The following is a 27,484-nucleotide window of genomic DNA, read 5'->3' as shown; positions in this document are numbered from 1 at the left end:
TCCCCCACCCTTGAAAATTAGAGGGATTCAGCTCTGCCACACTGCATCCTTTGATGGTGGGTGGCAGGTAAGCAGGGGTGGGATTCTACCAGTTCTCACCTATTCGCTAGAACCAGTTGTTAACATTCTAAGCAGTTCGGAGAACCGGTTGTTAGAAGAAATTGCTGGCCTAATCCTGTAAGGAAGGCAGGAAGGAAACATTCTGGTGTTGCTTACAGAAACTGCCTCTCTGTTAACCCTTATTACATTCTTGGCAGGACTAGACTTCCTGTCTCAGGAACGTCTCTGGAGTTTTTTTCCCCTCTCCCTTGCTGGTACTTTGCTTGTGTGGAGTGACCATTTAAAGTTACAATGGCACTGAAAAAAGTGACTTATGACCATTTTTCACACTTACGACTGTTGCAGCATCCCCACAGTCATGAGAGGCCAGGTGAGGAGATGCGTGCCTCAATGTGAGTGATATTGAGTTGGCCACGCCTAGCCAGTCACATGACCACCAAGCCATGCCCACCAACTAAGACACGCCCACAGAACCAGTTGTTAAAAAATTTGAATCCCACCCTTGCAGGTAAGGGAAGGCAAAATTGGTTTTCTGAGATGCCCGATCCTTCTGGTTGCTCCTATGATTGCATCACCAGGATGTTTCTATCCTCAACCAGGAAGGCAGAAGGGAAGTGGTGAGTTAGCCTCACCAATTAAAAAAAAAAGAGTGGATGGGGGACAGACATCAGAAAGTGCACACTGATGCTGCACAGTGGAAAAGAAACACTGAAACAGAGGATGTGAGCAGCAGCTAGAGGTTGGGTTACTGTAGATTGAATCTAAATCTAAATCCATAAATCTAAACTAAACTGAAATTTCTAGTTTGCAGCTGCAGATTGCTGAGAATTTACATGTGGTATTCTATCTCTGTTACTGGAGTTGGTGCAGCAAGCAATGAAGGAGAATTGATTTAATTATTTCCTCTCCTGCTTTGGTCCTAAAAAAAGTTTGCTCCTCTGAAGCTGGATATCAGGAAGACTTCTACCGGGGCATTAATGGAGGTTTTCTTTTCAATGAAAATTGCAGCTTCCAGGAAAGGAAAGGAATTTCAACTAAAACTACACTGGGAAAGAAAAATTAAAATGCTCCCCATTTTTTCCTGCTGCAACTTCTCTCATACTGCTGTGAAAGAATGTAATTTCAGTTCTACTCCAATGGACTTTCAAAGTTGTCTCTTCGCTTTAGACTTACATGTTGCACAGTGCCTCAGATGGAGGAGAGAAAGGCTGATGTAGTGGCAGAATCTATGGTGGGTTTTTTTTAAATAACACCCACCACCTGAATTCAAAAGAGAGTTTGGGTAGAGAGATTATTCTATGAATAAAAACAAGATGCTTCTGAACATATGCTAAACCCCAGGACACTGCTATATTCAGTACCATATCCAAGCTCAAGAATCTTTCCCAAGCCAAAATCCACTCCTGTTTTTCCTGCATGCAAATTTTCCAGCCATTTAATTGATGAGAGAAAAACACTGTTGTTCCTATTCTTGTTAAACTGCAAATTTCAAAGAGATCTATCACTAGATTTCAAAATACTTTCCTATCCTTGCTTCAGCTTATTTTTACCACCCAGAAGTCTTTTTTTTTAATGCTGGGGGGCGATGGTGGAGGTGACGTTACAATGAGGTTTTTAAAAAATGATTACTCATGATTGTCCAGAGACCAGGACTATTTGTCTATTCGCCTAAGGCAGCACAGGTAAGGGTGAGAAGCTCTTACTACCATGAATAAATTGTGGAATTTTTATCATTCAAAAAAAAGTTTTTAAAGAACTGGCATTTCCGAAACTGCTCTTGGCAGGTCCTGCCCAGCCTGAAAGATTTTAGTGCAACGTAAGCTTCCTCCATCTTATCTGCTACTTCAGAATTTTACCAGAAGTGTCAATATTTGAAAAAAGCACAAGTATTTTATTACTCCAGTTAGCATATTGACAATACAACCAAATATCAAATACAGTTAATTTTTGAGCCACTGTGGCCATCTGAAAATCCAGAAAGAGTTTAAGATCAAGGAATATTTTCAAATTAGGAAACTATACTTTCTAGTTTCTGTCTGAATAATGTTTTATTGAGCTCACCCAATATATCACTGGCCAAAAAATTATTAGTTTCATAAAATACGGGGTGGATGACTAATGCTAATCTTGAATGAAGAATCCCATCCTTCTACCCTGAAAGTGCATCAAACATATTAGATTTAATATAGCCAGGTTTGTATAATCCATGAAATGCCCCAATTTGACTTTTGTAAATTGTACAAAATTGACCTATGTTTGGATCTGGATTTAAAAAAAAAAAAGATCTGAATGCAAGTATATTATAGATTAAGCTTTGACATTAGCCTTAGATTATTTTATTTTATTAATACTACTAAATACATCAGTGAAACTCTGGATCATGTAGCAAAAACATCCAGTAACAAAGGCCACAACCCCATGATAAAAGTCAACATTTTATAGGAGAAAAGTATAAACAAGACTAAAGGTGTCTGTCTTGAAAAAAATTTATAGTTAAAAAATTTCCATAACTATACAGACACTGTGGAATATAACCGAGGACACTGTATAGGCCAATTACTGTTCTTTTTGCATTGCACCATCAGGCCAGCTGACTGAGAGAAGTGGGAATGTCAGGAAGTTCAAGCTAGGGTTATTGTATTACATTTGAATTTCCTCTTTGCTTGAGAAATCAGATGATACCAGAGAACTGATGGCCCTGTGTAAAATAAAGTATCTAAATCAGCTGCACTCTCCCAAATGGGGAAGCATGTTGTCGGGAAGAAGCCAAAGCTGGAGTCAATATATCAAACAATGACTAAGATGCCAGCATTGTACAAGGTGACACTTCCTTGTTCTTCCCTTCAATTTATTTTTAGATCTTTAATTGTAAGTTATGCTGAATGACCGGATCTAGGTGTTCTTTGAATGTCCCGGCATGCTATGGAGCAATGCTATATCAGGAAGATTATGGCAATTATAAATGGAGGTTTTATGTGGTTGTGAGATTACAACTATAATCTCTTAAAATATATAGGGCTTAACAGTAGGAATGCCTCCATTAGGTAATTCTTGGATCAAAGTCCCCTCAAATCTGGAACCAACTCTGGGAGAAAAGTACCAAGTTGTTCAGGCACTTATTTGATAATTTGTCTGTTGGATCTCATATCTACAACAGACATGCATATAATCTGATTCTTCTTGCTTACTTATATTTTCACTAAATAAATGCATGCCCAATTCAGCCAGATACCTGCTGTCTAATATTTTAAAACTGACATGCTGATAGGAAAATTGAAAGTTTGAATTTGAAACATTGGAATTTTTCAGTATCCAAGAAATGTAGAGAAAGGTTTAAGAAGATTTCATAATACTCAATAGGAGGGAAAATATAATTTGTCAAAGAAATATTTATGGCTAAAACTATTCATCTTCCAAGATGAATTCAATAATTTTCTGGGTTTCTGTTTAATGGGTACATCATTGCTTATATTTATTTTATGTCTATTTGTCTGCTTTGTCAAAACCAGCCACTGATCAGATATGTAGCCTAGAGAAATGTGAGCTGATCTCATCAGATGCTCTCAGCAGGAGCATGAATCACAAAGGGAACAACAACAGCAATAACAACATTAGTTTATTAGATCATCTGTTAAGGATGCCTGTTTTCTGAAATATCCAGTCATGTTTTCTTGGAAATTTTTTGGTGACTATCAAAATATTCATAATAATTATAAATCTGATATAATAGTTGTACTATTATAGATATAAATGGCAGCTTTTGTTCCTTGAGTTAATTCTGTCCATTTTCAGTTTCCAGAAGATGTTCACAATCAGCATCTCTAGTTGCCTGCATTTACTGGCAAAAGATGTAAGAATGCAAGCAACTGAATAGACAGAAGAAAAAATCAGGGGAAAAAAATGTTCCTCTGTGAAGGCAAGCAGGAACAGAAGGCTCCTGAGGCTGGACTCGTGTATTTTAGTAAATATAATCTGAAAGTCAGCTCAATAATTGTTTAATTTTATTTTTTTGTTCTTTTATTTATTTTTGTTTCCCAGATCTATTATTTTCTGATCTGTTCCTTTTTTCCTTTTTCATGAAAATTGTCTTTCAGTTCTATTATTTATATTTAGTTTACTCATGTTCAGATTTCATTTGTATTTATTAAGCCTTCTATAAATTAAATACAGAAAGGGCTATTTTCCTAGGATGCACAAATTGGGTAGATCACTTCTGTTTGTAGAAGATACCTGAAGGTACTTGGAGTTACATAAAGCATTATGGACCAAGACCAATACTTTGAATTCCACCTAGAAACCTGTTGTAAGTCAATGCATGACCCATTTCATTGGCATTACATGCTAATTACCAGTTGCAAGAACTTGGTTCTTGCAAGAACTGAACTTTCAACAGCAGCTTTATGTATAGCACACATGTGATGCTATGAGAATGAATTAACACTGCTAAGTTCTCTGCTCCATGTGGAATCTCAACTAGCATTTCAACTAAGAGTGACCTTAGATACAATCTGCCCCTCGAAGGAGAGCCTAAATTAGTGATGTGCTCCTTCAGATGAATGCCTCCACATTCAGAGTTAATATTGGAGCAGACATGGAACTTCTATGCATATTGCTAAGGTTCACCTTCTACCTCTATTGCCCTATCTAGACCCAACATTTTCCAAGCTCAGAGTCAAAACTTCTAGAATATCTGTAGTTTGGATCAGGATAAAAATACATAATACACAATTAACTTTCAACAGTACATTGATACCTTCCCCAGTCTCATAGTTGATTTTCCCAGGATCTTCATATAGATATTACAGAGTAGGAAGGAGAAGACTACCCACAGATGTTCACTGACCTGACCTTTCATTCCTATCACCACTGTCTAGAATTCCCCCAATAAATAAAGACTGGAACCACTGTAAAACAATGCCATAAAACCCTATATCATGCAAGCAATCCAGAAAAATAGCAGAACTAATGGTCCTACTTACTGTTGGGAGGTCTTCAGGAATAGAAATATTGCACTACTGATGTTCAGGTCCTGAAGCAAGTCATAACCAGGAGCAACTAAATGGTGTTCCTTTCCCTTGCAGGGGACTGAATCTTGACTGGGAAAAGATGTTTTGCTAATGATGCACCATTGTCTTCTTGCTGACATTCTCCCCAAAGAGGAGGTTAGACCAGTGGTAGACCACTGGTTTGGCCTGGTTCTGGTGTACTGGTAGCACCAAAGATCAGGTGGCAGAGAACTGGTTCTCTCCAAGTCTCTCTGACGCTCTGCAGTTGGGCCTACCACCCGCCCCTGCTTCAAGGTCCTTTTTAACCTCTTAGCTGTTTGGTGTTGGCAGAGCAGATTGCTGTGCTAAACAACTGAGAGGCACAGTAGCTTAGTTTTGACGGTTTTGAATGTGTGCATGCGTGCATGGAAGGTACATGACTCCCCTGCAGCCATGCCCTCCCAGCCACACTCACAAAACTGGTGGTCGGAACATTTGAATCTCACCATTGGGTTAGACCTAGTAGTATAATATGGCTTGGCCCAAAGAAGTCTGCTTGTTGAGGTCATGCACTGCACCATCCTTCAAGACCGCTGACATCACCCTCCCCTTACAAGGCCTCTAGATTCAGATAAGGCATTTTATATGCCATCATGTTTAGCCAAACCCACTTAGAAACTTTTGATCAATGTCAATGTTCTTCTGTTTATAAGGGCTGGGTGTGTCAAGTGAGGGTCTTGTGAGGGTCTGAAGCCCTTATGAACAGAAGAACACTGATACTGATATTCCCTAAACTCCGCTGAAGATGTTACCTAGCCTGTTAATGAAATATTTGGAAACCAACCCATAAGCTCGGAGAACGAACCTTCACCCTCATCCTACACCCCAGCTGCAGATATTCGCCACTATTGCAAAACTTTTGATCAGTCTTGGCTTCATGCCTGCATCAACCAGGAATGTGCTGATGCTGGGGCAGGCTTTCTTTGTATCTTTCCTGCAGACTTAAACTTAATCACACGTGGGTGAATGCCTGCACTGACCTTCTATGCAACCATAAAGATAAACTGGAGGAACATATCCTGTAGCTTATGTCAGCAGTGGGCAATCTTTTCTAGCGAAACAATCACATGCTTGTAAATTGAATTAGGCCATTGACACACTCAAAAACAGCAGCAAAATAAAAACCGAATTTCATTTTGTTTTCTTCAATTCCCTATCCCTATCCCAATCCCTACCCCAATCCGTATCCCTGTCCCTGTCCTTATCCCTTTCTCTGTTTCTGTCTCCAGAAGGGCATCAGCAGGATGCGTGAAATGTTACTTATGAGGGATATTAAGTGATTCAGTTATGTTATTATGAATATGCTCTGCATCCTACTTAGGTTGACCCAATGAACCAAGCCATTACAGTTACCCATTGCAGTTTTGTATGAAAGTGTGTGTGTGTGTGTGTGTGTGTGTGTGCGCGCTGCATGGGAGGTAAGCCTCTAAATGGCCTCAGTGGCCTTTAAACTGACAGTTACATTACATTCCAGCATTACCTCATTAGTCAGTTTCTCATATGCATAAAGGAGGGATGTGGGTTCTTTTGTCATTAAGAGAGCATGTTTCCTCATGAGTAACTTTCCAAGGGCTGATTGCCAGAGACAGACAATTCGGAAGAGGAATCAATCATATACTCTCTTAAAGAAACATGCGTCCTATGCACCCACTTTTGCCTTTGGTCTCATCCATTTCTGGATAGAGGGTTTAGTGTGTTGCATGAATTTAACCAGCTGGTACAAACATTCCAAGTTACTGAAGTGTGCTTATTTTGCGATTATGCATTAAAATATAATATGAGCAACAGAAGATGCAGTCTGAATTGTATTTAGGATCATCCCTAGTAGGATTTCAGAAAATAGCTTCCTTTCAGTCCAGTGGCCACTGAAATGTGTATAGTGCTTTGGAAGTCCAGATGTTTTTAACAACTGGTAGCAGCCAGTCCATTTATGCAACAATCATATATGTGCAGGTTTATTAAGAGTATCTGATTACTCATAATTCATAATACATGTATAAACAGACAGGATTTTAATTTCATGTTGTGGCTGCCAACTTGATATTTTTTTTGGCTGCTCTCTGGCTATTCCTGATGTTTACTCAGATCGTATACGGTCACTGTCTTGTAATGAGGATTGCGCCCAGAAAACTATACTATCTTAGTCCCATTGCATATATCTGAATTGCTCAGAAACGAATAGAACTAGTTTCATATAGTGGTTAAGAGGCTGGCCTAGAAACCAAGATATTGTGATTTCTAGTCCTGGTTTAAGCATGAAAGCTGGCTTGGGCCAGTCATTCTCTCTCTCTCTCTTTCTCTCTCTCTCTCTCTCTCAGCCCACAGGGTTGTTGTGATGGGGGCGGGGGAAGGAGAAAGAAGGAGTATTATGTGTATTCACTACCTTGAGTTATTTATAAAGTGATAAAGGTGGGATAAACATCTAATAAATAAATGTGTATATAGCTCTGTTAGAAAACATTGCTAGAAGATACAGATCAACTAAAACAGCTAGTCAAAAGGTCATGTACAAAGTTATCACATAAGATCTTAAATAGTCTAAAATACTCTAGATTATGTTAGGTTGCATTTATTTAGTATAAAAATTGCCACATCAGTTTAATACCAGAGCGGAGATTTTTACATATACATACACTAGGAAAAATCAGGGCCTCTGTGATGACATTCAGTTAGTCCAATTTTTCTCCTAGTCAGAGCTTTTAAGATGTGCAGAATGCATGCTGACTGGACAATACTGGGAGTTGAAGTCCACATATAATAAAGAGTGTGAGATGAAGAAACACTGAGATAGATAAAAGCATTGCTTGTGTGGTTGCTGCACTTGAATGAACTGAGTGTAAAGTGTGATATTTTTGACCAGTTTTGGGAAAGCAGTATGAAATGAAAGGAGTAAAGAAAGAGCAATTTTTCCCCATACTTCTATCAGAAGTAAGAAAAGATCTACTTTGGCTTTTTACCAAATAGGCACCTGATAGAAAGGATACCTATCTGGAATTATAGTATCTGGGATTAGTTTGGAGTACCTGAACTGGATGATTTGCAGTTCTGTATACAAACCTGCTGCTAACATCCCATTTGTTTCAGTTCAGCAAATATAATTTTTATATGGAAAATAATCCTTCTGTCTTTACCACTGTTAAATATTGCTAAACAAACATTCAACCCACTGTAATATTTTTTTACATAAATTTCACAGAATTTTGTACCTAGGTGAAAGGGGCATATTATTAAGCCAACAATATTCGTGAAACATACATAGAACATGCCCAGATACACTTTGCCCATACACAAATAAAATTAGCAAGATTAGAGCTAAATAAAGTAAAAGTGCAATAACATTAAAGTAAAATTGGAGGCAAGCTAGCATATAATATAAAGCCTTCTAACTTTTTTGAACCTTGACATCAGTACTAAACTGTCAGTGAAGCACAGGACTGGAATACTTGAATGAGTTGAACTCAGAGAAATGGTATAACATTTAATGAATTCTAAAATTCATTTGCAGTGGTAAAGCTGGAATGGACAACTGAAGTTAAAGGCACTGCCCCTCAGCCTAACCATATTCATAGGATTATTCTGAGGTAAAAGGGAGACAAGAAGATTTTTTCTACCTTGGTAAATCATCATTATTCAAGTAATAAGCTTCCAAAAAGCTTATGCCTTTTTATATAAAAAAAGTTATTCTGAAAAGGAGCTACCGGATTCCGAGTTTTAAATACAATTGGCTACAAAAATGTAACTTTCCTACTATAACATCTTGTGAGGGATGAAATAAAACCCAGATTTTCTTCTGCTAAAAATCAGACTCAGATTGCTCATGTGGGATGACAGAATGACTAAATCAAGCACCTTTGTGGGTCACTTAGAAGCAGCACATACTCTTTTGATTTTGTTTATTTATATATGCTATATATAGGCTTTCCCCAACCAAAAGATTTCTGGATGGTTTACATTGTAGAGCAAAAGAATTAAATAGCATATTATTGTAAAATGCAACCCAGTGTGGCAAATGAAATCAATCCACAAAAAAATTCCTTTTCTTTCTCACAGCTTATATCATAACCTCATATGGTTTTCTGTGCATGGACAGCTTCTCAAAAATATTCTGCGGGATCCTGTGGGAAATATGTTGATACAGAACACACAACTTTCCTACCACAAATAGAGAAACATCACTACATCTGCTACATCATTTTAACTAGATAAACTTTCTTTTCAATAATATTTCTTCTGAATCCATTTGGCTTAAAAAAAGAGTTTGCACAGTCTTTCCAGCCACAGGCTGATCTAATCAAAGATATCATTTTACTTTCTCAAGTGCATTATATAGTACACTTTTTAAAACGTCCATTTTTTCATATCAAAATAAAACAGATTTCAACCCTGTCTTCAGAGGAGGCCTCCCACAAACATTGTTTATAGAAAATGATTCAAAGGAATTTAAGGAGGGTGACACATATCTAAGAAGTGACAAATAACATGCTATGTTAACTTTTGTTTTCCTCAAACAATCTAGAGCATACTTTTCTTTTTGATGGGGAGATATTTCTGGCATCTGTGTGATGAACTGGACATAAGGACAACTCAGCTATGAAGATAACTTTCCTAGTTCAGAGTTGGATACTATTAAGGATACAATAGAACAGCCTTCCACAATCTGGTAATCCCTTATATTGGGACTGTTGTTTAATATTAGGAATTACTTATTTGGGAAAGACTGTTGTACTGCCGTTTTACATTATATAACATTTCCAAACTACTTTGACTAGGATTGGTTACATTTCCACAAAAGCAAAATGAATTATTTTAGATTTTGTTAGTTTAGTAGCCCATTTTATATTGGAATTGGAACAGTTAACACTTAGAAAAAATTGTTTCTAAACACGATTCAGCTATGTAGTGCCAAGCTTTCTAAAGGGCCACCTCCATTCACGTGAACCTGTCTGTAATTTCTATTAGGGGAATTGATGTTGTTGTCTCCTATCACATGAAAACTTTAAGTTGACAAATATAAGAGCAGGACTATTTCATTAACAACATTTCAGTTGTGAAATTTCCTCCCAAGCAAAGTTGTGTCATTCCTTCTTTTACTTTACATTGGATGACCAACAGTATTTGCTTTATACATCTGTTTGATTTTTGGACAAAACTCAAAACATTTGATTTTATACGATGTTTTCTCATTTCCTAATTTTCCTTTGCATGGTGTATTCTCCTGTTGACCCTTCTTTTTAAATATCTTTTAATTTGTGTATTAATTCGGTCTCTAATAGGAGAATGCACAAGGCATACCTTTAATATATATCTGCACACAGATTGAGCACAGAATAACAGAGTTGGAAGAGACCTCGTAAGCCTTCGAGTCCAACCCCTGCTTGAGCAGAAGACAAATGTCTGTCAAGATATACTAAGGCAGGTGTGTCAAACTCAATTTCATTGAAGGACGCATCAGGATTGTGTTTGATCTCAGAGGGCCGGGGGCATGGCCATGGTGGGCATGGCCATGATGTTGGGGGCAGCTGTGGTGGCCAAGTGCTAAGGCAGGACTTCTGAGACCCTCCCTCCCTCACTTTATAATCTCCTTCCTTCTTTCCTTCCTTCCTTCCTTCCTTCCTTCCTTCCTTCCTTCCTTCCTTCCTTCCTTCCTTCCTTCCTTCCTTCCTTCCTTCCTCCTTCACTCTTCATTCTCCTTTTTTCTTCCTTTCCTTTCCTTATTTTTCCTTCCTTGCTCTCTTCCCATCTTCCTTTCTTTTTCTTTCCCTTTCCTTTTTCCCTTTCTCCTTTCCTGTCCCTTCTTTCATTCTCAAATGCAAAAGGGGAAATATTTTTCTTTTTGTTTTATTTTTAGTTTGTTTTGCTAGCCCTCTGCCAGTGAAAATGGAACCCGCCCCCGTGCACCCTCCACACCCCATTTTCGGCTGCAACTGCCTCTTGCAGCCCTCAGCCAGCAAAAAACAGAGGGCCCCACCCTGAGCTCCATTTTCAGTAGCATAGGCACCATGGGGCTGATTCTGTGCTGTTTCCAGGCTGGCTCATGGGTCAGATCTAAGCACCCCGTGGGCCTTGAGTTTGACACCCTTGCACTAAGGCAACTGTCTAGTTCCTATGTTCTTGATTACCATCTTTGCATGAAGGCTTCCGCAATGTGGGACCCATAGCAATATCTGCAATTCACCTGTTTCATTGCAGCCTTTGCTTTATTTTATTATGTAGCCCAAATACTTTTTTCAGTACCTCTGTTGAAATTCTGAGATTTTGGTTACATCTCTGGCTGTATAAACTGTCCTCATTAATGGAAACCATGCTGGCAGAATCTCTTGATTTCCTATACGTAATTTCTGCCAATATGACCTAGGTGAATGTTGCAAGCAGTAACCATGAAGCATCACATTTGACATGGGATGCATGAATATTGATTCAGTTAGCAGTTCAATAACAAAAAATAATAATATAAAGAATTCTCCATTAAAAGCTAAACAATATAATGAAATATGGCAGTATTCTATTATGTCCACTTTCCATAAATTATCTTTAATTTACATGAAAATATATAGTTGCTCAATTAATACAGAATCTTATATTAGATGAGACCAAAAGTATCTCAATACTTGTGAGATGAATAACTGTTAACAACTGTTAGTACTAAGTAAAAACACAGAATGATATTAAATGTCAAGTTCTCTTGATAATTCATTTTTCTTCAATATTCTGGATTTTAATAGTATTTCATGAGAATTCTGGACTTTCTGAGAATTCTGGTTAAATCAAAACTGCAAAGTACTTTGGCATTTTTAAAGAGTAATTATGTGAGTGAATCTTTCCTAACAAAATGAGGGTCCCTAACAGGAAAAACTTTGCTCCAGCTTCTATATCCCCAGAAGGGTCAGTAAAGAGGAAGGCAAAATGAACTAGGGAAAAATACTTTTTGTTTGTCACTTCATTTCATTTATGTAGAATAAATCCTTCAGAAATATATTTTTAACAATTGGAGAAAACCATAAATCTCAAATCTAAATGGTTTTTTTTAAAGAGAGTGATGATTTTTAATTTTATCAGGTGGGTTGTAATTTAAACATCCAGTTTAAATGTCACTGAAAAGTTGTTCCATTGAAATAATCATTTCCTCTCCCATTCCAAAAAAATGTCTAAAGAAGCCTGCTACTTTCTTTTTAAAAAATTTGTTGAGACAGCTGTGATGGGGCCTACCCAAGTGAGCAAGTTTCCATTTCACGTCTGAGAGGCAAGAGATTTCTTGAAGGAAACTGAGGCTTTTGTGGCTCAAATGCAGTTGCCTTTTCTACATTTGGAAGAAAAACAGACTTTTGTCTTGGGGTGTTCTTTGGATAACTCACACAAGAATGCAATTCACTTTGCTTTACATTGATTTAGAAAGAGATAGTAAATCCGTATATCAAATTCATAAGAAAAGAGATACATGTTTTAGCTCCGACAAACAGCAAAAAGCTGTTTGCATTTTAATAACCATCCTATGAATAGTTTCCTGTTTTAATGGACTCCAAAGATATTTGTAGTTTCCTGGGCAGCATTTTCACTTTCCCCCCCCACAATATTAACCACATCTTTCAGACTAACTTCTCTAAACTGGTTCTGGTAGCAAGTATTTTTAAAAAGGGGGATCTCTGCTGAAGTTTCAGGTAGGTAGAGGTGAAAGTGAAATCCTTCAAATATTGGAATCTCAAACATGTAAATAATTCTATCCTATATCCCATACCATTGCAAGCAAATGGAAGTTGTGTGGAGATAAGCCTTATAACATTTCACAAACTCAGGTTTTATCCAGATTCTGGGACAAAAGTATGCAAAATTTAAGGCAGATATCCCATGGCCTCCCTAACTGTGCAAAGAACTATTCTGGTCTATGACCATAAGAAAGAGTTGATTTTATGATGTAAAAGTATCATGTTAATTGACTGATAAGTTTTTTTTTATTACACCGGATCCAGGCTCCTTCAATCATAAGTGTGCAATTGAAGAACGCTATGTATGTATAGCAAATATATATTAGTCCTTAATTGGGGAAAATCAACCATGCATTTTAGTTTGAACAAAAGTAAAGTTTAAGGTACGGATGTCTAAATGTCTTTTAATGCAGACATTGATTCTTGTGAATGTCCATGCATGCAAAATAGAAAGTGAAAGTGAATTAACTTTAAAACTGAAAGCAATTATATTATAGCTAGTAAAATACTTTGTACTCAAATACTCATGATGGTAGTCATGGCAGGAAAATATCATCGATGTACTTTATTAAATAAACCCTGTTCTTAGTTAATAACTTTTAAAATGGACATATGGCAATTAAAAATTAATCAACAGCAAATGAAAAAAAAGGTGTCTTTGTTTATGGCAAATGTCCATAGGTTTTATGAACAGGAGGCAAATCTAAATTTAGTCATTTACTCTGTTGACTTTTTACAGTAGGCTACCTAATATAATAGTAACACAATAAATTATTTCCTGAATTAAAGTGTGGAACAATCCTGAATAAAGTTTCAATTGGATGAATTGTATACTCCATTCAGTTTTGGAAATCATCCCCCCTCTGCCCCCCATTTCTTTCCTTTCCTCCTCTCCCTGTTTTTGTATATATGTCATCCATAGTTTATGTTGTATAAATGGCCCTATAATGCAAAACAAATATATTCCTTTAAGAATGAAGTCTTCCCATTTTTTATTTTAAACCATGTGAAGTTTAAAGCAACCAAGGCACTATTTTGGGAAAGAAAAGACTCAGGATGAAATACCCTTAAAAATATTGTACAGATAATTTTGGGGGATTTTACTCTGTCCAACCTATGCCACATTTGTCAGGTGCAACACACAGCTGAACTCCAATCAGCAGAAAAACAGAATTCAGCCACTACTGTAGCTCAAGCTTTCAAAGACTGAAACAGGAATGTCATATATTGATTCTGAGGAAGTCTTACAAGTCTTCTAGAAATCTGTGAGGTTTCTTTTTAACAAATTGGAATATGATACTGGATTCATTTCACTGGATTATGAGGCACCAGGCAAAACATGTGACAGATTCCCTAAATTCCTTTTTTTTTAATATTATGCAAATCAATATGGCTCTTGTTCAGAAATAGCCCAGTTGATTTTCCTGGGAATCATCCAGCCGGTAATGTCAACACCATTATATTAAATAAATCCAAACATTTGTAATGAAACTTCCTCTTAAGGCTGGAATAAATGTAATGAATTTTTTTTTTTTGGGGGGGAAAGCTTGAGCCCGTCACATTTTCTCAGCCCTAGGAAAGAGGCAATGGTAAATGTCAAAAAAATTGCAGGGACTTGTCCAGTCAGTCTCTAAGAATCAGGCAGGATTGAATGGGAAACAAAAATAACGCCCCCCACAAAAGTCATAAAATAATCTAAAACAAAATATATACAAATGAACATCCTACCAAACTGGTGGTGGTGATTATTGTTATGATTCTCATTCTTATTATTTGCATAATACTATGTGAAGAAAGGCTCAGTTCAGAAGGCAAAAAACAACCAACCAACCAACCAACCAACCAACAGCGGTGAATAAATATAAAATACGAAACTACTAAAGCATCAGAAAAGCAATCAAGGCAACAAGCAATGGCTTTCCTTGGGAAGTCAGAAGGGACCATCCAAGTCTAGCTGAGAGGATTACAAAAGGCGGGAAACGTTTCTGCGAACCTTCGGGATCAAACTCGCGGGGGGCGGGAGGGGGGTAGGGGGGTGTAGGCAGGACCGGCCGACGCTCGACTAACCACCCGCACCAATTGCTCTCTCTCTGTTTAGTTGGTTAAAGCGTCGCGTTCTGCGTCAATTGGAAAGAGTCACCGGACGGTCTGCGATCTGATTTCGAACGTTTTCTCGTGTCAAGCGATGCGTTTCGTTTCCCCTTTTGATCTTTCTATAAATAACTTGGACGGGGCGGGTAGGCGAGAAGGAACGAGCGACGCCTGGACGGGTCCTGTTAGGGCTGCTGCTCATTCCCAGCTGGGCATTATGCAGCGCTGCGGTCATGTTCTTCCCCGTTTGTTTTGCCAATTAACTGACAAGGCTTCCCTCACAGCTGCTGTTTATTTGGTCTCGGCTGTATTTCCTACCCGAGAAGATGGGGAAAGTTGGTGGGCTTCGCGCGAAACACCCACCGGGCCGGACGCACCCGCTGCCATGTGAGGACCGTGGCCCTTTGACCGGATTCCTTTCTCAACCTATTGGATCCTCCTGCGATCTAACTTCGTTGTGGTTATTATTTTTAACTAAAGGGAACGCGTGATTGTAAAAAGACAGATGTGGAATAAGTTTCTCCTCCCGGCAGTTGTAGGGGAAAAGCACAAGCAATTTCACTTCCAATGACACCCCTCCCTTCCCCCACACCCCAATCTGACTTTTCATGATCACATCTGGTAGCGCTGGCTTCGATTTTAAACTTTAAAGGAGGATGTGAGCCACAACGGAGGAAAGGCTTATGGTAATTGGGTGTTCCGTCTGTTTTTAGCAGGACTACCAAATTAATGAGGCTCCGGGCCCCTTATCACACTTTTCATCCTTATTACTTGATAACTCTTTTTTTTAAAAAAAGCTCTCCCAAACTTTACCATATAAATCGTTTAGCGTGAAGATAGAAGCAGAGCAAGAATCAGTTCGATCTTCTAATTCCTAGGAGGTAAATATTTGGTCACCCATGGACTTGCACCGGTTAGCGTCTAGTCTTGCCTAACGGGAGACCACGAGGAAATCTCAAGGGAGATTTACATGGGGGGGAAAAAAAGAATAACCCCTAATAGCTTTGTTTTCTAGCATCCTTATCTAGCTCATTCCCTTCCTTTCGCTAGATACTTTCCTTGTTTTCTTTCCGATCCTATTAACACTTTAAGATTTGTAAGATTGTGACCCGCTGTTATTCATTTCAAAAGGTCTTTGCACCCAACGGTTAAACTCTTCAGCGCGCTTGCGGGCGGGCGCATAAGATTATATACTGCAGGGCTTCTCTGGCCATTAAAAACAGTCTTTATTTCTAGTATAGTAAAAATGGGATGGAGAGTAAACCGTGTATTTGTCTTCAACACACCCTGTAGACTTGTTTTGCTGCATCGAGCAAACCTTCACCTCCAGATAGCGGTTTGCCTAAAAGCCAACAGTAAGTAACAGGTGGTTTAGCAAGGGGCTCTCAGAGAGGGCTAACTTCACCCTCTGTCCTCGGAGGTACGTTTCCCTGAAAGCAGTTCATGTCGACGTGTGTAGGATTGCGGCTCCAGGGTCGTAGCCTTTTATACCCCCGCCTCCACCGCGCCCTATCTTGCTTTTCCCTCAATAGCGAGGTTAACCCGATTTTCTTGGGGTGGGGTGGGGTGGGGGGCTTGTTGGCAGTTGAAGCGAGCTATTCGACGCCCTGTTTGCGTCAGGACGCATAGCGAATTTCCCAACTCGGGCACAGCTGGTGTGCGGGCAGAAATAACGTAGCGGAGCAGATCTCAACTCTTATGTAACTTGTCCTTCTTCTCGTCTCAGTTCCGAAACACAATTTCGGTCTGCGGAAGAGTTCTTTAGAACGGCCCAACGGGCGAGATCCGGCTTTTATCAGATGAAGTGGGTTGAATCGGATGCTATAATATACCTCATTCCTAGCTTTTAAAATAGAAATGAAGTATATTCCGGCGGCGGCAGCACCAGCAGCTCCTGTCTTCCGGCTGGTATAGGTAGCGGGTACTCCTTACTTCTTACAGACAGGACAAGTGTCACAAAATCTCCGCTCCGTTTTTCCGCTGAGCCCCGAGTTTTCGGGAAAATTCCCGGGTTGGGGGTGGGGGGATAAATCAACCAACTCCCATCCTTCTGACCGACTAACTAGCCTCCAGGAACCGACCTCAGGAAGTGAATCCGAATTAACTCTAATCTCGAATTTACTCTAATGCCAAACATACCCCAAAGCATTTTTTGGGTGGTGGTGCATCTGTTTCCCTTGCAGCGTGGGGGTGATTAGGAGAGTACTATGTCGAGAGGGCATCCAGTCCTCCTCTCCCTTCAGAAGCCTTAGAAAAAGGGAGCCGTGAACTAAAGGAAATGGTTAGGAAACGGGGTGGCAAGTACCCAGCTGCACAGGTGCGGTTATTAAAAGGCCCGTAAACTTGGCCGGATATAAAGCAAAGTCGAATTCGACTTCTGATGACTCTCCCTGCGGTTTTCGTGGGCAACAGGACAGAACCGGTTTGGTCTTTTGCCTTCTTCTGGACCTCTTCCTCCAGCCTAGCTTGAAGCTATTCCCCTGGATGAGAAACTGGAGGCTAAACACCTTGGAGCCAAAGAGAGGCGCTGAACTCTCGAATCGCAGAGCTTTTACCTCCTCGCCCCCGCTCTCTCCCGATCCCGGCAGGGCGCCCACTTCATCTCAACGCGGCGCCCTCGCTGTGCCCAACGCAACCTTCCCCGCTCCCCACGAAGAAATAAAGCTGCAATCCAAACGCTCCTTCCTGGGAATAAGGCTGCAGCAACTTAGGCCCAAGTATTGTTGACCTAGGGAGAGAACTGCCAATAACACAGGATCGCGAGGCGTGTTAAAGATCACCTTGGCCCGGGGAAAAAAAAAAATCCTCCGTCGTAATCTACCCGAAGAGAACCCTATAGCTTTCAATGAATCTCACTCCCAGGTAGAGTAACAGGTTCTACACAACTCTCGGCCTGAAGGGTCCGGTGATTGGAGCATCACTAGACGCGTTCCTCCGGTTCTATAAGCGTGTAAGTTGTTCTTTTTTAAAAAAATCACCTGGACACCTCCCCCCCCCGCGCCAAAGCAGAATATATGAACACTTCGCACAACATTTCATCCTGAAACAGTGGATCGAGGGTCCCTGCCTGAAGCGCCTTGAACGGCTTCGCGCGCGTCTAAACATTAAACGAACTGCAGCGGTTCCTCTCTCGGAGAGTTAGAAGTGGACGAGTCCAGCTTCTCGGCCAGCTTGGAGCAGGGGCTTTGGGGAAGGGTGTGAGCGGGACTGAGCGTGGGGCCGAAAGGAAACGGGGGCAGGACGGGTTTGAGATGATTCGGGGGGAAAAAAAATTCCCCCGTCTTATCTCCCCCAAACGCGACAGTTCAAGAAATCACTCAGCTGGAGTCTAAAAATCTTATCCGCGAGCGCCCCGGGAGAAGAGCGAGACATAAGAGCGGCGGGAAGGAGGCGGAGGCGTCAACCGAGTCATCTGAGGATAAAATCCTTATGATCCCAGGCAGAGCTACGTATGCGCTCGCCCGGCCTCCTTTCACCCGCTTCGCAACCAGGGGCGGTCCGAGGCTGCAACTCCGCTGAGTCAATTTTTCTCTCCCTGCGGAGCAATCCAGGACTCTTGACAGCCTGCATTACTTCTCAAGCTTATTGTTGGTTAACTCCTTGCAAGTAAGCATTGCCCCAACCGAAGGGGACCAATTCTCTCTCACCCCTAGGGGCGCGGGGGGGAGGGGGGGGAGTCTGTCTTAGGTACCTAAAGGAACGACTAAAGAAACAACTAAGAATGTATTCTGTGAAATTGGAGGGGGCGGCACTGGAACTATGGTGTTCTGGTTCTGTTTACTTAGTAATGGGAGAAAACTCATTGCACTCAGTGGGGCTCTGAATAGACATGTGCAGGACCACGGATGAGATATACTCCCTGTAATTCAATTTAGAAGTATAGATCCCTGCTGGATGTTTATTGAGCTTTATTTTATGTCTATCTCCACAAACTATTCTATTTATAACCCAACTGCCAAATGTAATGCACTGGATTCAGTGGTTGCAATCCTATGCATAGGGTTCCATGTTTATGGGATGCAAGAAGGCACACTCACATTCTTTATTGCCAAATGTTCTGTAGCAGTTCAGGAGGATAGATGCCACTGTTTACCTCTTAATGGTACTGCCAAAATTAGAGCAAGACATATTAATGCAAGCTGTCCTGGAGATGAATGTTGCTGATGAGAGTTTGGGGTACAGAAGAAAGTTATGTGCTCTTGAGTAAGGGGAGGGTGTCCTTGTGCTCTCTGAAAATGGTTCTTTTCTTGCAGATGTTTCATGATCCAAACTAGGTAACATTAGCACTGATGATGTTATTTAAATTGAGTAGTGAAATGTCTGCAAGGAAAGAAGCTCAGGGAGCATCAAGGATCCCTCATTTCAACTCTGAGCTGCCAACGTTTATTGGTATTCTTAAATAAATTAGAAGCTGCAGCTGAAAATTGTTAAAAGTCACAGAAAGACATGGGATTTAGGGGTGCCATTCGTCTTTGACCACATGATCAGGATCCAGAACCTGTCTGGCCTGTCTCACACTTCTCTTTATTTTCCTAATAAATGTCTTTAATTTCTCATTATGCCTCCTCATAAGCTCCTGTTGAATTTGATTCTCTTGGGAAGAGTCAACGCCCATGTCCCTGTAGTTTCAAATCCTTTTGCTTCACTGTCTCTACTGAGCGTGTTTGTGTGCTGAAGCTCTGCAGCAGGAGGAAGATATTAACGTTAATCATTTTATGGGAAAACTGGCCAAGCAAGTAAGGTACCCTCTGATGATTCAAATCACTGCTGCACCAGGTCCACTGTATCTAGGTTGTAAGAATCAGGTCGACCACTAGGTGACAGCAAAAACACTAGGAAAAAAACTCTCTCTTTGCTGCTTCCAGTAGGCATCCATGATTCACAGCCCAGGCCCGGCTTAAGTGGCCACTTACACCCCCAAATGACCCAATATCACTTATTTCCTGTTGAGACTTCTTGAAACCAGGGTATTTACTTATGAGGAAAATGAACCTGTAGGCTTGCTTCCCGTGATCTCTTATCGCCCCATCTATCTCTGTTTCTCCAGTATCAGATTAGGGAAAGCGCCATTCCCACCGAAAATGCGACATAAATGGTTAGAAATATCCATCCGTTCCAGATTGTCCCCCCCGCGCCCACTCTTCGTTATCCGACGTGCCCTCTCCAACATCCCTGACCTGGTCCTCCGTTGTGTAGATTATTGCTGCGTCACTTTCTCCGGTTGTATACAAGCGTTTAGCGCTCAAAAGACAAGCCGGAAGAGGACTTGGAAGCCGATCCTCCACAGTCGGAGGATCTTGGAACCGGCTGGCGTGACTCGCAGTGAAACAGGTGGAAGTCGAAGCGCACGAAATAAGCGGAGGCAGCCGAGAGAGGACGAGCCCCGAAGTCGCGAAAGGGAAACGCACGAAGGTGGCAGGTTGGGCGCAACTATCCGTCAGGAGAAAGGGGAGGCCGGGGTTCCTGAAGAAACCCCTTCCGGGGGAGCGCCATTGCCCCGACGGACTCGTTATTATAATAGGCACAGTCACGACTTCTGCGGAAAGGGTCAGGCGAGGGCACAGCCATCCTGCCCCTTCCGTCGCTGCAGCCGGTTCGATCCTCCCTCCCTTGTCATGCATGGCCGATCGGGGAATAAGCTTGTTAAGATTAGGTAATAATCGCACCTTCGGCCAAGGGAATGCGGGCTGCTCCCGAACTGACGCAAGATGACCCTAGGGCACTCATTTCTCGAAACAAGACTCGTTTTCACCGGGAACAAAACAGGTTTACCCTCTTCCCACCTCACCACCCCCGGAGGAGAAGCAAAACACACCAACGAACCCGTTTGCATGGCTCAGGATTTGCTTTCCTCGGTGGGGGTGCGGGGGAGGGAAGAGAAGAAAAGAGGGAGGGAGGAGAGGGGGAGTTGTTCCTTCCTTAAATCCGGTTTCCATTCACTTTCAGCAGGAGTCTGGCCCAGAGCCTAATCGAAAGTGGCGGAAAAGCCGTCCCGCGGAGAGGGGCCGGGGCTCGAAGCTCTCCACCGCAGCCCCAGCCCTTCCTCTCCTCCTTTTCCATTTCGGCTCCCTCTCACTTAAAACCCGGGCCCCGAGGAGCAAGTCTGAACCCTCCCCATTACACACCCAAGGGAATGAGAGAACGAGGTGGCAGTCCTCTGCGGTTTACTTACTGAGGAATGCATCTGATTGAGGCCTTCTAAGTAATTCTGCCTGGGATCGGGCCCGCCTGAGCGCGGCCTCCTCGACGCCTCTCCTTTCGAGGGCTCCCCCCCCCACCCCCACTCTGGGTTTGTCACCTCCCCTTAGTTCCTTTGCTTCCCTCGGATCTTACCTCTCCCGGCTGCCTGTCTTTCTCCCTGCGGAATGGTTATTTAGGGCTCCCTCCCTCCCTCCCTTCCTCCTCACCACTTCAAACGGGGGGGGGGGCAAGGCTCGTAGCATCTCTTTCTCTATGTGCCTCCGAGGAGGGAGGAGGCGTTTGCCAATCTGCCTCTTTGCCTCGCCCATTCGCTCGCTCCTCTCCTCTCCCCCTCTCCCTTAGCCTTGCGCGCCCCCGGCTCCCTCTGCGGCAGGCAAGGAGCCGAGTTCACGCGAGGACAGCGGCAGCTCCCAGCCGAAGCGCGTCTGTCTGGCAAGGACTCTGGAATAGCGCTGCTGCCGCCGCTGGGGGGGGCGGCGAACGGGGGGGCGGAGGCGGAGCCGCCCTTGCAGCTGACTCGTGACGGGCTCCTGAGGCCTCGGATTAGTCGGCCGGCTACAAGGCAAGCGCGAAGGGCCGGGCTGCTGCCGAGCTGGGACGCCGCATCTCTCTCCGGTCAGATGGCTTAAATCTCCACAGTTCCCCATTGAGAAGTGAACGTAGTCAGACACTGGGTCGTTTCTTCCGTTTCAATGAGCCCGGCTTTAAATATTAGGTGCGTTGATTAGATTAGATTAACAGAGTTGGAAAGGAACCTTGTAGGTCATCTAATCCACCCTCCCGCCCCCCAAAGCAGGAGACCCGACACCATTTCTGACAGATGGAAGTCCAATCTCTTCTTGAAAGTCTCAAGAGATGGCGCTCCCACAACTTCCGAGGGCAACTTCTGTTCCATTGGTTGATTGTTCTCACTGTCAGAAAGTTTCTCCTTATTTCCAGGTTGAATCTCTCCTTGTTCAGTTTCCATCCATTATTCCTTGTCTGGCCTGCGCGTGTTTTAGAAAATAGCTTGACCCCTTCCTCTCTGTGGTAGCCCTCAAATATAGGAAGACTGCTATCAAGTCTCCCCTGGTCCTTCTCTTTACCAGACTAGCCAAACCAGTTCTTATAACCGTTCTTCATATGTTTTAGTCTCCAGTCCCCTAATCATCCTGGTTGCTCTTCTAGACAATCCTGGACACTTTCTAGAGGCTCAACATCCTTTTTTTACAGTGGACCAAAACTGGATGCAGTACTCTAGGTGTGGTCTTACTAAGGCTTTATAGAGTGGTATTAGTACCTCACTTGATCTTGATTGTATCGCTCTGTTAATGCAATTTAGGATTGCATTAGCTTTTTTGGCTGCAGTGGTCTACTCTACGCCTTTCTCTGGCGCCATATATCATTATAAAAAAAACCCTGCCAAACAATATTTCTAATAATCATGGGGTCTTCAGTTCTGTGTTCAGATTGGGGCTGTAGCAGGCTGGAGAGTTTAAATCCTCTGCACCAGTGGTGGGATTCAAATTTTTTTACTACCGGTTCTGTGGGCATGGCCATGTGATTGGGTGGGTGTGGCTTTCTCTCTTTTTTGCAGCCCCTGCCCATTTTTGGAAGATTCCTAGCCTCAGAAAAGCCTCGGGGGCGTTTTGCTTCCCTAAGGCTTCTCTGGGGCTCTGGAAGGCAAAAATGGAGGTGGGGGGCCTGAGCTCCTCCCTCCATTTTTTGCCTGCCTGGGTCTCAGCAAAGGGAATCCCGGCACAGCTGATCATATCTACAGCTGATTGTCGGGAGGGAAAAAAGAAATACCTTAGGCGAATGTCAGGCAGGCTGGCGGGATGAGCAAGCATCGGGCGGGAGGGTGACCAGGTGGGGGGCGTGGCCAGCCAGAACTTACTACCAGTTCGGTGACTCACACCAAATTCTTGCTACCAGTTCACACCAGATCGGCATACCACCACTGCTATGCACATTACAGAGGCAGCTTTGCCCAAAGTTATCCTAGACAGTATACCTTCTCTCCAGCAGCAAACAGCATCTTGATGGGTCCTTTTTCACTGGGGTTGAACGAATTGCCACACTCAGTTCCAATCCTAATGCCCAATTGGAATTTGGGGAGAAAATATAAACTAGAATCTTCGTCTATAGATTCCTAGAAATTAGACTGCAACTGCAACCCATGAAATTCTCTTATCCCCATGCAAATGTGACCGTATGGATAATCAGTAACACCTCAGTGATGAGCTGGACGATAATGCCAGAGGCATTTGCATTGTCTGATAGTTTTGGCAAAATGATGACAGCCTGTCACACTGTCTGCTCCATGACTTTAGTATTGCATGCAACATTACAATGCACATTGAAAAAGGTGGAACTTACGTTGCAATGGTGTGATGCTACTTTTGTCATTTGCCTCCCTGTCATGCAGACACATAACTCTGTTATGTATGTGTTCCAACCCCTGGCTGCTTGTTGGGTATTGTGACTCCTGGCCGCTGTATGAGAACCTGCATTCCTTGCTTCTGCTGCCTCCTTTTTCCTTATTTGAAGGGAAAAGGAATATCAGTTCCCTTGGAACCGGTGCATCACAGTGGAGGTCAATAAGCTCATTGCAAACCTGCTGCCTGCTGTATTTTACTTTTAAATATGGTAATGATCCCATATACATAGGGGCATTTATGTACAGCTGGAATAGTTACATTATCCAAAATTTTGGGCCGGATTCTCAAACCTGGTACCTTTCCTAACACCAGTGCAGGGTAGCATTTTGGGAGCTGTAATTCCAACATAACCAGAAAAAGGTTGTTTAGGAAAAACTGATTGTAACAAAATACTCCTCCCAGTTTTTATGTACTTTCTCTATAAATAAAAGTGGCAATATGTCATAGAAAAACAAAGGCAGACTTTCTTTGTGTAATGTACTGGTGTTAGAAGTTTTCCATGCATGGATTCAAAACTATTGGGGGATTTAATTGAAATGGCAATTATGCAAAACTGAACTGATGATACTAAGATTCTGATACACAAGTATTAAAACCAGAATAACATTCCAGAGATAAAGAGCCCTTCAGACTTCCAACAATACCCACTGTTATGATTGAAGTCCAAATCCCCTAAAATCAGGCCAGGCCAGTGGGGAGAATTAGAACAGAGAAGCAAAGATTTTAAAGCAGGGGTCCCCAAACTTGCCAACTTTAAGACTTGTGGACTTTATCTTTCAGAATTCTCCAGCCAGCACTGGCTGAAGAATTCTGGAAGTTGAAGTCCACAAGTCTTAAAGTTGCCAAGTTTAGAGACCTCTGTGCTAAAACAACACTGATCATGCTCGCTGTGGGATGAAACCCACTCCTCTATAATAAAGACCAATACCTTTAAGAGAAGGCTTTAAAAGGGGCCTTATTCAGTAACAGTGTAATCAATCATCTTGTTTGCTGTGGCAATCTGGGAACAGGACTATTTCATTGTTGCTTTTGGCATCAAGAAGAGTCTTGCTGAATGAACAATAAGATGTCCAGATAAGGGCCATGCCATGCAGGTGTCTGGACCCCAGTGGAAGCTGCTTGCTGAAAAAGCAGCTCCAGGAGGTAGGATTTGGAACAGGATATTAATAAGAGTGAAAAGTGAGTTAATTCTTCTTCTATCGGCCACATGTTATTGTAAACTGTCTCTCCACGTTCCAGGATACAAGGCATCTGTTTTCTTTCAAAGATGAATTTGAGGCATGATTTACTTTAGCTATTTCAAAGATGATTTCAGTTCTCTATGTTGTTTTTATGAATAGGCAATTAAGAAAACAAAGACAAGATAGGTATGTGGTTGTATATAAGTGCATGTGGGGAGCATCAATTATTTTTATAAAGCTAGGCCTATAAAAGGGAAAATTCTAAGTATAGAGACATTTTTATGGACAATTTATTCTTCAGTGCTCTAGATCTCAAATATTCATCTGGTAAAAATGAAGTTTACACATCAAGATTAAATGAGTTCCTCATAATTTGCATACATGAATAGCAAGGCAAAAAGATCTAAAAGATTAAAAAAACTTAAAGTTCCTGTTTGGATTTATGTTTGGTGTACTATTGGCAAGTTACCCATTTCTAGCAAGCTGTAAAAGATGTGGGAACAATGGCTTTATATAAGACAGTTGGTCTGCCAAATAATATAAAATATATTTAGTCAATAGAACAACTAGTTCCTATGCTAGGACAGTAGTGGAAGTATCTGATAAATTCAGAAAGATACCTAGTCTGTTCATATCTTAGCCTCAGTTACATATAAGATTGTATCATATTCCAGCTTGTAGCAAATGCAGTATCACTATCAAAATAAGTAATTCTGTTTTATGGCTAAATGCAAACTTAGACTCCCTTTTCTTTATATCTGATTCATATCAGATCAAGTTTGCAAAAGAAATATTATTGTCTATGTTAGCTCTGTATTCCAGGCTGAGAAATCTAAAACTCTCCTAATAATGCACAATTTAGAAAAATGACTTAAATTGGATTCATGAGGTAGAACACTCACTGAGAATGCTGAAAAAAGTGACTGTGGAAAATGTAAGATGGTACAAGCGTTGAAATACACATTATGATATTGTGGTGGGAATGCTGTCTCTTGCAAAGAGTTGTCGTAAGTTCAAAAGTGTGAGAAATTGCATTGTGATATCACAAAGCACTTTCCCTCATTTTGGCATTCCATTTATGGAATGCTGAGAGCTGAGCTGGAGCAGCCCAGCAGCCTAATATTCCATTCACCCAAGAAAGAAAGAAAAATGTAAGCCTTATAAACTGGACAGTTTTAAAAAATGAAAGGCAAGACAATAAATGGAGACCAAAAAAAGTTAGCCTTGCTACCTCAAAATAATTTTGATACAGATTCGGATAATCAATAATCAATATATATTATTTATTTTATACAGATTACGTGATAAAACGCTTGTCAGTTTCAGACAGCCAATCACACACTCAACTCCCACCCTTAGCATTCTCAATAAATGGAAGTGAAGCTGCAAATTATATATTCCACTTTGATGACTTCTTTCTAGAGGGAAAAGATACAGAAATATTATTTAAATTCAAACATAGTCTGTAAGAACCTCAAAAGTATTTTTTAGTCACCCAATTAAATTCACTGACTTCAAACTTGAGTCTGTGTTTCAGTTTGCAAATCTGTTTTGGTGGGATGTGTGATAAGTGCATTGTCAAAATTAACCATCCTTAATTATTACAAATACAATTTAAAGGTGTTCTTTCTAGAAACATTGTTTTTCAATAGACATTTAAGAACTAAAAGAAGAATGGGAATGTTTTTAATCAACATTTTATTCCAGCCTTGAAACAGAGAAGAATTTCTAAAAGTATTCAAAATTGGAAAGAGGTGGAAAAAGCTTTTAGGAAATGCATCATGCTTCTGCACAGATTACAAAAAGATAATCAAAAAGCTCAAAACTATTACTGTAGATTTTAAACATCTGTGGTGCACATGTAGACCGGCTACAAAATAATAGTAAATTGCATTAAAATATAAAAGAAATTGTATCATATGAAAATTAAATTACCCAGCATACTAATAGCCCTTTTAAAATTGGAATTTGATGCAAGAGGCTTGCCATGTCTATCAAATATCCCAATTTATAATTCCTAAGTCATGGAAGGAGATTCAGCATTTGAAAGAAATTACATAATCAACCCAACTTTTTTTGTGACTTCAAGTAATTCCACCTTCAGTATCAGGGCTAACTTCCTTCAGTCTGTCCTTGCAAGGCCTCATTTTTTGACTTTCTCTCATCCTTATTGGCCTTCCGGACATACATTCTCTGAATTTTCTTAAAGTTTGGCACCCAGAATTAGGCACAATAATCATGGTAGGATCTGAATGTTACAGAATAGACTAAACTATTTTGTTACTGGTGATACAGAAATGATTTCATTAAAGCAGCATGTGACTAGAATGGCCATCTTTTATAGTCATATCATATTTTCCAGTTGTGTTCAGTTTGTGAATTACAATTCTTTGGGCTTACTCATATAAAATCCAATATATATGTGATAGCCCTTTTTCAAATATTTTGTTTACATGCCAAAAATTGATGGGCAGCCGAACAGTCTGATTGAACAGAAATGAACTTTTGCATAAACAAAAGATGATTGTAATGTTCTTTATCTGTGAGAGCCTCTGGTGGTATCAGAAGAGAGGAAAAATAAGATTTTCATTTCTGTCTTCCCATCATATTCCAGGGAAACAGTAAGATCTCAGTCATATGATTTGTCACATTGACTGAAAACTTCTAGTCTGAATAATTGCATAACTAGCTTCTTACAGAGGCTAACTGAACATCAATATGGATCAGCTGTAATATATCTTGTCTAGGTGATGAAGAAAGAGTGAAAATTCTCCATTAAGCGTATT

General features: G+C 41.1%; 1 long non-coding RNA gene across 5 annotated transcripts in view; it reads right to left on the bottom strand.

Annotated features, from left to right (window-relative positions):
- Positions 1-21,370, bottom strand: part of LOC113435009 (uncharacterized) — a 137,074-nt gene extending 115,704 nt beyond the window's left edge. The window contains exon 1 of one of the 5 annotated variants that reach the window (XR_003373876.2): positions 21,230-21,370. This is a non-coding gene — a long non-coding RNA (uncharacterized LOC113435009). Of the gene's footprint in view, positions 1-20,073; positions 20,534-21,068; positions 21,193-21,229 lie in introns of those variants that run through there. The other 4 variants (XR_015741160.1, XR_015741161.1, XR_003373877.2 and 1 more) reach the window with 4 other exon arrangements.
- Between the last annotated feature and the right edge of the window lie 6,114 nt (positions 21,371-27,484).

The sequence above is a fragment of the Pseudonaja textilis genome, chromosome 1 (assembly GCF_049901715.1).
Source record: "Pseudonaja textilis isolate UNSWEBS1 chromosome 1, rPseTex1.2, whole genome shotgun sequence".
NCBI classification, from domain to species: domain Eukaryota; kingdom Metazoa; phylum Chordata; class Lepidosauria; order Squamata; family Elapidae; genus Pseudonaja; species Pseudonaja textilis.
This window is presented reverse-complemented; position numbering and strand designations above follow the sequence as displayed.